The 10,666-nt window shown below is 60.6% G+C and overlaps 2 long non-coding RNA genes across 5 annotated transcripts; one reads left to right on the top strand and one right to left on the bottom strand.

Annotated features, from left to right (window-relative positions):
• Positions 1 to 5,932: 5,932 nt before the first annotated feature.
• On the bottom strand, positions 5,933 to 10,609 carry LOC116587123. Of its 4 annotated transcripts, none has more exons than XR_004284342.1 (4): positions 10,419 to 10,609; positions 8,876 to 9,695; positions 6,224 to 8,264; positions 5,933 to 6,023 (listed from the first exon to the last, which is right to left on the bottom strand). It is a non-coding gene; the product is annotated as an uncharacterized LOC116587123 (long non-coding RNA). The 4 variants fall into 4 exon arrangements; XR_004284340.1 differs by having other exon boundaries at positions 10,386 to 10,609; XR_004284341.1 differs by having other exon boundaries at positions 8,876 to 9,711; positions 10,386 to 10,609.
• Positions 7,770 to 9,545, top strand: LOC116587124. The gene is made up of 3 exons (XR_004284343.1): positions 7,770 to 7,843; positions 8,595 to 8,683; positions 9,461 to 9,545. It is a non-coding gene; the product is annotated as an uncharacterized LOC116587124 (long non-coding RNA).
• Positions 10,610 to 10,666: the final 57 nt, after the last annotated feature.

The raw sequence follows: 10,666 nt of genomic DNA on the forward strand, positions 1-10,666 counted from the left end.
TCCCAGGGCCCCCATGTCGCACCTGCCTCGACCCCCCAGGGCCTTCCGACGTCACACCTGCCCCTCCAGGGCCCGTGTCACACCCACCCCATGCTTGCGTTGCCATCCGGTGGGCACACAGGGGACCTTCCTGAGGCCTGGATTTGCCCCCGACGTCTAACGGGGCTGGATATCTTCTGTTCTTCCTGCCCATTCGGACCTCCTATTTGGATAACAGGCCTGTTTTTCTCTATTTCCCTTGTAGTCCTGTTTCTGGTAGCAGCTGTGTTGGGCTCCCCGGCTGACGGGACGAACCACACAAGGTGGGCGGAGAGCCTGTCCTGTGTTCTGTTCTTGAGAACATTCCTGATGTGGCCTCTGGCGCAGCTGGGCATTGCCGGGACTTTCACTTCTGCTGCTGCCAGAATTTGTGTCGCTTTCGTGGAGCTTCTCGAAGTTCCATTGTTTCGCTTAAAGAACTGGTGCATTCGGCTTAAACCTGCCCGTAGCATTCTCCGGTTCTCAGGGCCTCTTGGCCGCATCCCCAGGGTGGCATGCGGGCACGCCTGCAGCCTCTAGGCAGAAATGTGAGCTGCCAGGGCGTCTTCTGGAAATCAGCGTTTGTTCTGTCCTGGAGGCCGGAGTCCCGGGGTTAGGGTGCCAAGGCCTGGCTCCTACCGAGGCTGAGGCAGCCACTGCTGTCCTCACGCGACCTCCTCCCTGAGCTCACATCCCCAGATCCCCCGTTGACAAGGATACAGTCCTGTTGGCTCCAGACCCACCATAAAGACCTCACCTGGGCTCGACCCTCTGCAGAGACCCCGTTTCCGAAAAGCCCCCACCCGCCGGCCCTGGAGGTCTGGGGAAAATGCTTTTCGTGCCTAACAATTGCTTCGTTACTTGTAACTCCTCTCTTCTTCTTTCTAATAAAAAGGTATTCTTTCTTTCTTTGTCAGAGAAAGCGTGTGCGCACAAGCAGGGGGTGCGGCAGGCAGAGGGAGCGTGGGCTCCTCACGGAGTGGGGACTCGATCCCGGGGCCCCAGGATCAAGACTGGAGCTGCAGGCAGGCAGTTCTCCGACGGAGCCGCGCAGGCCCTGTGACCCCTTTTCTTCTTGCTCCAGCGGCTTTTGTCAGCTTCAGCATCTTTGATCTTTTCAGAAACTGCTCAGCTCTGCTCATTCTCTACGTGTTGTTTTCTCCTTCACTGACTTCCGCTCAGGTCTGTCGCTCCTTGTTTCTTTCTACGCACAGTGCATCTATTTTGATACCCTCTTTCCTACTTTGGAGGTAGTTACGTGGCTCGTTAGCTTTCAGCCTCTCTTTCTCAAACAAGACTTTAAAGTTCTGTTTTAGGAGCTTAGAAGGAGAACTTCTGGACGAGGAGATGCAGCAGGGTTTACTCTCCGGTCCAAAAGGATGACAACTGGACACAACGTGTGAAATGTCCATCATGAAGACGCTGAGGACCAGGCACAGAGGGAGGCGCACACTGGACCCCGGGTGTCCCGGCGACAGGATGGGGCTGGGCCTCTGGGGAGCAGAGGGGCCGGCGCCTGAGAGGAGGAGCTGTGCAGGGAGAAGCCTGGAGACCAGCACCAGGTCCCCAGTATCCCACTGGTTGCAGATCAGTGCCTGTGCGTCAGGAGGAGATACCCTTTCAAGTGGGAGCCACAAGAAAGGATCTGAAGGGACAACCCTGCACGAGAAGAGTGGTCATACCCATTGCGGTCAGCCAGAGTGGAAGCCCCACTGTTCCGGGCCGGCTCAACCGTTGGGGAAAAACTCAGTCACAGACCAAGCACTGTTGGTCCTCCCAACAAAGCTTAAAGACAAGATCCGAAAGGAGCAAGTTTCCAAGACTTCTGTTCCCCGGTGAGCAGCTAACAGATCCCCTTCACCCAAGAAGGTGAAATTCACAGCGTCTGCATCCGATTACAGATCTACAAGGGAGCCAGAAAACGCAGTCCGCAACGGAGACACCGGCAAGCTGGGGCCGAGCCCATGAGAAACGGGACAAGGATGCGGAAGCAGTTGTCAAATCGATTCCAAGTCCTAGCAGTTGGAGGGGAGGCTACCATGGTGGGGGGCCCTGGGAGATCTGATCTTGCAGAAGAAGACAGTAACAGTAACGAGTGACGCGGTGTGTGAATGAAACTGAGGGGAACAAGGAAACATCCAGGACCCGCAGGGGCCCGCGGGGTGGGGGGGCAGGGCCAGGGAGGCCTTTGAAGAAATGTCTGGTGATTTGTCAGATTTGCTTAAAATAGATATAAAACCACAGATTTGAGAAGTGCAACAAGAACCAAGCACAAGGAACAAGAAGAAAACCAAAAGGTGCGCAGAATCATATCGCTGATTTGTAGCAAAGAGAAAGTCGGTAAAGTAGCCAGAGAAGAACCATGCATGACAGCCAAGGGAATAACAAAGATGATAGGGGAGACTTCTCTCCAGCAACAATTCAAGCTGGAAGACGTCTCGAAGGGGCGCCTGGGTGGCTCAGTGGGCTAAGCCTCTGCCTTCGGCTCAGGTCATGATCCCGGGGTCTTGGGACCGAGCCCCGCATCGGGCTCTCTGCTCGGCGGGGAGCCTGCTTCCCCCTCTGCCCCTCCACCTGCCTGTGTGCCGTCTCAAATAAACAAATTAAACCTATAAAAAAAATACTGAAAGGAAAAAATCTAACTGAATCCTTTCTAAAGAAAATATATTTTAGAGATAAGGGTTTTTACAGACATGCTAAGCTGGGCGAGTCACAGCACATCTGCTCTGTAACGAGGGTTAGGAGGGTCGTTCCGGCACGTGGAAATGGGACCTATGCGTGGGAGCGAGGAGCACCAGAAACAGGGAATTGGAGGGGGATATAGAGGTGGTTTTCATAAGAATCATCCTAGGTTATCCTAAAGGACAAGAAGCCACTCAAACCTGGAATAATGGCCATATTTTTCGGGTCCCTGAGGCGCATCTGCGACCCCAGCGCAGCATCAGGAGGGGAGGTGCGCCGGGCTGCTCTCGCCGGTTCTCACGCTGGGGTGGGGGCTGGTGTTGGCCTCACGGTGCTGGAGGCAAACGCGGGTTCTATACATCCTGCAGCAACCTCCAAAGTAAGCCGTTACGGCTCTTGAGCCAACGAAGGAGACAAAACACATTAAGAAATACTCGATGCAAGAGAAGGCGAGAAGACGTGAGCCGAGGAACGCAACAGATGAGACCGCAGAAGCCGGCAGCAAAGTGGAATCTCCGCCATCACAGCAACGGACACAGTAAAGTCAGTGAGGCAGACACGGGACTAACCGGCAGAGGCCGCCGGCTGCAGGTGCGAGGCCCAGCCAGACGCTGCACAGGAGCCGCCCCTGGAAACAGTGCGACACGGAAGGGTCAGGGAAAGCCCTGAGCGAAGACTCGCCTGTGGATGCTCAAAAAAAGAAAGCTGGACTGACAATATCGGGAAAGTAGATTTGCGGAAAGGGTATTAGCAGGCAATACAGTCTTTTCATCCAAATGCAGGTAAACTAAGTCCACGAAAAGGACATAATCCTGAACGTTGAAGTTGTCAGACTAATCGTGAGGCAGAAGTTGTCAGACGCGCAGGAAGACGTGGAAGCCCTGCCTTGCCCGGTGACTGATGGCCCCATGGCAGCGGCAGGCCGGCAAGGACATGGAAGCCTGGGCACCGTGACCCTCAGTGACCCGTGGGACACCCCTCCCCACGGCAGAGCACACACTCTTCCCAGGAGCAAAGAGCCTGTTTACTGAGAAAGACACAAAATAGGCCCAAACGAAGGGCAGTGGTTCTAGGCAGACACACCGTGTCTTCAGCCTCCGTGGGGCCAGGTGAGCAGCAGAAGCAGAAAGACCCCGGGGGGCCGGGGGCCTCCAGAACGCAAGAGGGAAATTAGAGACTATTTGGAACCAATCGGAGACAAAGGACGAAGGTCGTGACATTGTGGCAGTGAGGTGAGCCGCCACCTTCGGTACGCTGGAGAGCGAGTCAAACCCAGAGAAAGTAGAATGTAACAAGTATCAACGAAATCGAAGACGTGATTCAGAGAATGAATGAACCAAACCCTGTTCTTTGGGAAGATGGATCCAGCGAGGGAACATGTAGCCTGGCCAGGTGGCAGCAAGGAGACCACGCAGGGGCACAGATGCCACACGTGCGAACAGAATGACCGTGTCCGGGCAACTTCGCACTCGTGCCATTGGCATTCGGGACAGATGCGCCAACTGCCGTTCACGCCGGAGGAGCAGGTGCCCCGGACAGCCCTCTGTTTCTGGAAAACATTGAATCCATAGTTAAAACCTTCCCAGGAAGGAAGGACCGGATGGCGTGGTGGGCGGACTGAGGTTGACACTGCAGGACGGGAAAATAGCAACGCCGCAGAGTCTTCCCGAACCCTGCGGAGGACAGAGGGCCTCCCGTCTGGTCACAGGCGGCCGGCCTGGCCCTGGCGTCAAAGATGTTGCCGGGGAACAGCGGCCTCGAGGACTACAGAGACGCCACCCACCGCCCCGCCTCAGGCACCCTCAGCCCTGGGCCACCAGCTCCCCTCCTGGGCTGCCCTCCAGCACCTGCCCATGGGTCCTCATGGGCCACAGACCTTCCCTCTTGAGTCTGCTCTGCAGAAATTCAGCTGTTGGAAAATTCTTCCAGGTCTGTCCAGATAAAAATGGCCCAGTGCCCCTCATTCTTGTGGGACACACATTTCCTGGGGGGTCCAGCCCCACATGGCTGGTAAGGCGTCGCCGCGCTGTGGCCACACCATAGCTGAAGTCCAGCAGCTGTCTCCCCCAGAGTGCCTCTGCCACGCTGCCCCTATCCCCCTCGTGTTGTTCTGGTCTGCCCGCTCCCTCCCCTCCTCCTGCGTTCAGTCCCTGGGCCCTGGGCTGCAGTCAGGCTGCCTCCCCGTCTGTCTCTGCACACGGCTCTCCCCTCTCCGGAACTTTATCCTCCGTATTTACCGCCAGCACTCGGAGGTGCGCAGGACTCCCGCAGGCCGGCTGGGCGCGGACTCAGGCCGTCCCTGCACGTCGCCCCTCCGGACTCCTCGAGACCCACGCCACGCGCCCCGGACTCGCGCGTCCCCGTGTTGTCTGTTCTGGACGCACAGCGTCTCTCCCACTGTGCATCCCAGATGCAGAACTCAACTGGCACTCGGTCGCGACCCGTCCCGGCAGCTGCAGGGTTTGCGCATCTGACTCCCCGCTCTGCCCGCACCGTCCCTGCTCGCCCTCGGTCACGGCGCTTCGCGCTGCGTCCGGAGGTGTTTGGGTTCGTAATTGGGGGACGACAGGAATCCTGAAACCCGGAATGCTGACGCCTCCTCCCGGGAGGACCTGGAGCTTGTGCCCTCGGCACCTGTGGGGAGCCAGGGTCCCTGTGGACATGAGGCTGGTTGGTCTTCCGGGGCTCCATGCTGCACAAGTCTGCGGCCTGGGGGCTGCGAGAGGCCAGAGGGACAAGTCTACTCTGGAGGCGTGAGCAGGTCTTCGCGAGCGTCGGCAGGGGGGTCCCGTGCCGCCGGGGGAGGGGCCGGCCGACAGGAAGCCTGGGCAACAGGTCCAGGTAGCAGGTGACGGGCAGCGTCCGGCACGGAACAGAGAAGAGTCGGGCACATCCGGTGTCTGCACGGGGTTGGGGCTGAGTGGCTCCTTCTGTGAGACACACACGCCCGGCTCTGCTGTCCTCACCTCCTTCCTCACCCTCACTCCCTGATGGCCACCGGAGCCAGGCCCTGAGCGTCCCCAGAGACACACCCGGTCACCCCCTTGCTGCCCCAGGGAGCCAGGATTCGGCCTGGGGCACGTGCTGTTCACAAAAGGAGATTAAGGACTTAATTCTCTAAGTAAATTCCACCTCTCCGCCTCCGAGCGGGTCAGTTTATCTCACCATTTTCTTAAATTTCGTCAAGTAATGTCCGAGGACGCAGAATCCAGAGGCACACACACCCGGAACCCAGCCGCGCTGGCCACGACGCGGGGACCTACTCCCGCACTCGCAGGGATTCTGACCGGGAGCACCTGCCGAGTGTCCGTCAGGTGGCTGGGCTGCGAAAGGACCCGGAGAGCCGGGAATGGGTCAGGAGGGACTGAATGCAGCCGCCGCGCCCGCTGGGGGAGGGGACGCACCCCACTCTCCCCGGACCTGCCGACCTTCTCGACCTGAGGGGCCGTTTCCTCAGGCCCCCACCCCGGCTTGCTGCCTTTCCTCCTGACCACGTGGTCTGGCCGGCACCAGGCCCACTCACCGGGGACACCAGCCTGGAACCTGTAGAACCTGGGTTGGTGTCCTGGCTCTGTCCCCAGTGATCGGGCTTTCAGGAAGCCCCCACCCATGAGCCTGGAAGAGAGAAGTGACGCCTGCCTCCTGCTTCCCGGTTGCGCAGGGACACCGAGCTAATATGGGGAAAGTCGCCGACAAGGGCCGTCATCCCGCTGCGCTGTAGCGTCACCACAAGGAGCCCCAGCAGCAAGCCTGCGGGGTGCAGTGGGGGGGCAGCATGGGCGCCGGGCAGCCGCTCTCCGCTGCTGCCCCCCGAGACCTGCCCAATGGAATGAGGCACAGAAAATCAGGTGGAGGCTGCTTTCCCCACAGGCCGGGAGGACAGGGCAGCTGGGCCCCCAAGCTCCCTGGCCCCGGAGCACCCGGAGGCTGGAGCACGGACCCCGAGGACCCCTAGGGTGTTCTCCACCCCGGCGGCTCTGAGCCTGGAGGTCCCAGGGCCTGATGGGCCAGCGCTGCCGTCCACGTGGATGGTCCCCGCTGCCAGGGACACAGCCCGTGACCTCTGCTCCGTCCCTGCTGTGTGTGGTCGGCTAGAATTTCGCTTCTTTGTGACTTCAGTGTTCTGAGCTCGGTGAAGTGTTTGCGCCGGGGAGGCTGCGTGGGGACGCCGCCACTAACGCCTGCGGCTGACACGCACTCGGCCGCTCAGCATGGTCGGGTCGTGTGGGCCGGAATGGGGAAGCGCGGCCATGTCAACCCTTCACAGGGAGAGTCCGTGGGGCCGCAGTGAGACCCTGGGTCTGGCAGGGCCCGGCTGGGCTGCCCCGAGCGGCTCTCGGCAGTGAAGCCTCCTCCCACGACCCAGCACTGGGGGCCCCCGCGGTGAGCTCTGCCGCCTCCTGAGGGGAAGGTGCGCCCTGGGAGTCAGACGCCATGGGCCCCACGCCTTGCCTAGAACAGCAGTGACCGGGCTGCTGGTGGGTCGGCTGTGCCGTTCCCTTGCTGGTTCACCAGGACTTCCCTCGTTTGCTGGGTGACGGGTTACTGTGCGTTGTAACTCCCACAGCGAGCCTGTGTTCAGTTATCAGCAAAGACGGTGTCGGGCTCTGAGAATGTTTCCCTCAAACAAAACAATCCTCCTACCAGCGGGACCTGGGGTGGCTTTCAGGTCCCTGGGGTGCCAGACACAGATGTCTCCCTATGCCCCCTCTTTGCTTCCAGAAAACACCCCCTAAAACCCGGGTGCCTGAACCTGCCCTCCACACCCCCTCCCTTCCCCCATGTGTGGTCGGAAGGACAGGGCTCCTCCCGTGACTCTTCTACGCTCCCTAAGCTGGAACCTTCCACGGGGCCCAAGGCGGACTCTGTGGTCACGGCTGCCCGGGCGCCCCATTGTGGCCCTCTCCCGGGCAGCCTGCGGATCGCCCGCACCATCAGAGAGGCGAAAGGAAGAGCCAGTGAGGCCAGCAAGTGCTGGCAGGGCCCCAGGGAAGCAGGAGCCCACAGAGTGCCCGCGGAACAGAGGCGGCACGCCCCCCCTTACAGCGTGACCCTGCCACTCTCCTGGACCTCTGTCCAGGAATAACAAGTCATGTGATCAGGCACAAAACACTGTCTACGAATAGTCCGCACAGCTTTACAGGTAACAGCTCCGAAGTGGGAGAGTCCCAGATGGTCTTCAGCAGCATGTGGTCACGTCCCCTGTGCCCCCACAGCCCAGACACTGCTTTGAGATGGAAAGCAGCAGACCGCTGGCCCCATGGGAAGGACACAGAGCACAGCACCCATCTCTGTGCGTCACATATACTGTGTTTCCGTTTCTAGCCTCAAAAGGACAGTTTCCCTGCTGAGGAGGCTGGTGGTCAGAGGCCGGGGGACAGTGCAGGGGGAGGGCAGCACGGGGACCCTGGAGCCCGTGGTACCATTCAGCATGGTGAGAGCCGCGCTGGTCACACAAATCCACATGGGCAGTGAGAGGACATCCAGCTCTGTACACACACCGGACCAGGCTCAGTACCAGACTGGCTCTGGCCAAGGGTTCCCGTGTTCCGGGAGGTCACCTGCTGGGGACACCAGGAGAAGTACTCAGAGGCAGAACAAAGCAACAGTTGTATTCTCTGTCATGCTGAGCATCAAGGGGAGGAGGCCACGTCCTAGTCCCAGAACCCAGGGATGTGGCCTTGGCTGGCATGAGGGACTCTATGGCTGGGATTTGAGGGGGTCAGAGTCAGAGAGACACAGAGGCAGATACTGGTGTCACAGCAGCTTGGATGGTGGCCCACGGTGGGTCCTTCCCAGAAGCAGGGGCCCTGGGGGCTCGGATCGCGTGGGCCCTCTGTCGGCGAGGCCACAGTGACGATGTCATTTCTTTTTCATGCTCCCTTTGTGGGCAGCTTCCGCCCGGACAGAAGCCTGTGTGCAGCCGACCGCCCTGTGTTCGTTTGGGCAGCGGCCTAGCTGGGGACACCTATTTGGAGCTGAGGTGTGTGTTCGCCTGGGAGGGGGCCCGGCCAGCAGCCCAGCCCTGGACATGCCATCCCCGCACAAGCTCCTCCCCGCAATGGCACCCAGGGCTAGCCCTCCCCCAGGGCAGTCTGCCCACGCCAGCCGGCAGCCCAGTGACTGCGGGCAGCGAGCCCTGCCTGGGCACCGACAATGGCCAAGCTCAGCTCACTCGGGCAGGGCTGGGGCTTCCTGAGATCTGCTCTTGTCATTTCCGTGGCTCCTCATGGACCGGGGAGAAGTGGGCTGTTGACATCCATCCGGCCCCTGAACCGCCTGGGGCCCCACGCTCAGTGTACGTGCTGTTAGACGTCGCTTGGGTCAGTCTGTCCAGCCCACATGGAGGCCCACACACAGGGCGGTGGGGGGACTCCTGCTGCTGCACTGAACCAGCAGCACCGCGGCATTCTTTGGCTCCTGGTGCCCAGCGCACTTGGTTTAGAAACTTCCGGGTGTCAAGCTGAAGCCCACCCGTGGCCTCCCAGAAGTCTCAGAATGAAGCTTCTGTTGTATTCTTCCTGAAGCCAACAGCATCAGCGCTTTCCTTGGAACAAACTCTCACATTTACGATGCAATGATTTCAGACCAGCACCCGCTTTCCGGGGCAGGTTAACGCACCCACCACCCCGGAGATGAAGGGTCTCCATTGAGGCTGGGGCACCCTTCCTCACCATCAACACAGTATCAACCCCACATGTCCTTTTCTGCCTCGGTTTTCCTACTCTGCTTTTTCTAAAAACATCTGTCTCCTAAGCAGGTTTCTCCCGGGGAAGCAGAGGAACTTTGTTGGAAAAGAACAGATTGCCTCCTGCAGCGGCAAACGTACCAGTGGCAACGTGAGAAGTCAGCGGGTCTCCAACACGGCCCTGGAGGCCGCGGACTCCGTGGAAGCCTCCGCGGACTCCGTGGAACCCTCCGTGGACTCCGTGGAACCCTCCAGGGCGGGACACAGTCAGAGCCCTCCACCCGCACACCGCGGCCCGTGGGGAGGCCTGTTTAAACGCAACGCTGTGAATAAAAACAATTTCCTGAAAACATTTCTTACACCGTTCAAGGTCGACACACGCCCAGCCATGCAGTGTGCTGAGCTCGGCCTGGTACCCCTGGAGCCCCCCGAGCCCCCCGAGTTTGCCTAATGCTCAGCGATTTGAGCCTGAATGGGCCGCGTTGGGGTCCTCTCATTAGGGCGGCCATTCCGAACTGTCTTGTTCCAGCCTCATGACTAGCGCCGTCAACACTGGGTCTGGGCTGGGCTGGAAGGGGCTCCCAGGCCAAGGCAGGTCCCTCCACCTGCCCAGCCCTGCCCTCCGCCGGCAGCTGGAGCGGGTGTGAGGGCCCTGCTCACTGCGCCACACGGGCCCTGGGGCTCCGGTTTCTCCCCGTCTTTCATGGACCCCAGTTGGTAGGAAACGGATTTGGGTTTTCCCTTTCTGGCGCAGACAACAGAAGCCTAAGGACCTGAAAGTGGAAAGTACAACCCAGGGTCTAGGAGACCCAGATGGCCACAAAGAACCAGGGCCCTCCGTTGCCCCCAGGCCCACGTGGGCGGAGCGCAGGCGACCCTGCTCGTCGCCTATTTGCTACCCGGCCCTTCCACCCGCACTCCCCGGCAGTCCTCAGCGCCTGGGGCCCGGCCCATGGGACAAATCAGGGGACCCTCTCCCAGGCGGCGCAGGGCGCACCAGGTGCCCCCCGATGGGTCCCCCCTCGGGTACCCCAGAGCCGCGGTCGCCTCCACCCCTCCCCGCTGTGCGACCCCCCCCGCAACGGCGGCTCCCTGCACGGGGTCGCGGGGCGTGGGTGGAGAGGATGCGGTCGCGCCGCCACAGCCCGCAGGGGCCTCGAGGCACCTGCGCGCCAACACCCGAGAACGCCGCGACCCCGCCCAGGCCCGCCCCTTCCTCCCCGAAGCCCCGCCTCCTCGTGCGGACCCCCCCCCGGGCCCGCCCCTTCCTCCCGCGGA

This window comes from Mustela erminea, chromosome 3 (genome assembly GCF_009829155.1).
Source record: "Mustela erminea isolate mMusErm1 chromosome 3, mMusErm1.Pri, whole genome shotgun sequence".
Lineage (NCBI taxonomy): Eukaryota > Metazoa > Chordata > Mammalia > Carnivora > Mustelidae > Mustela > Mustela erminea.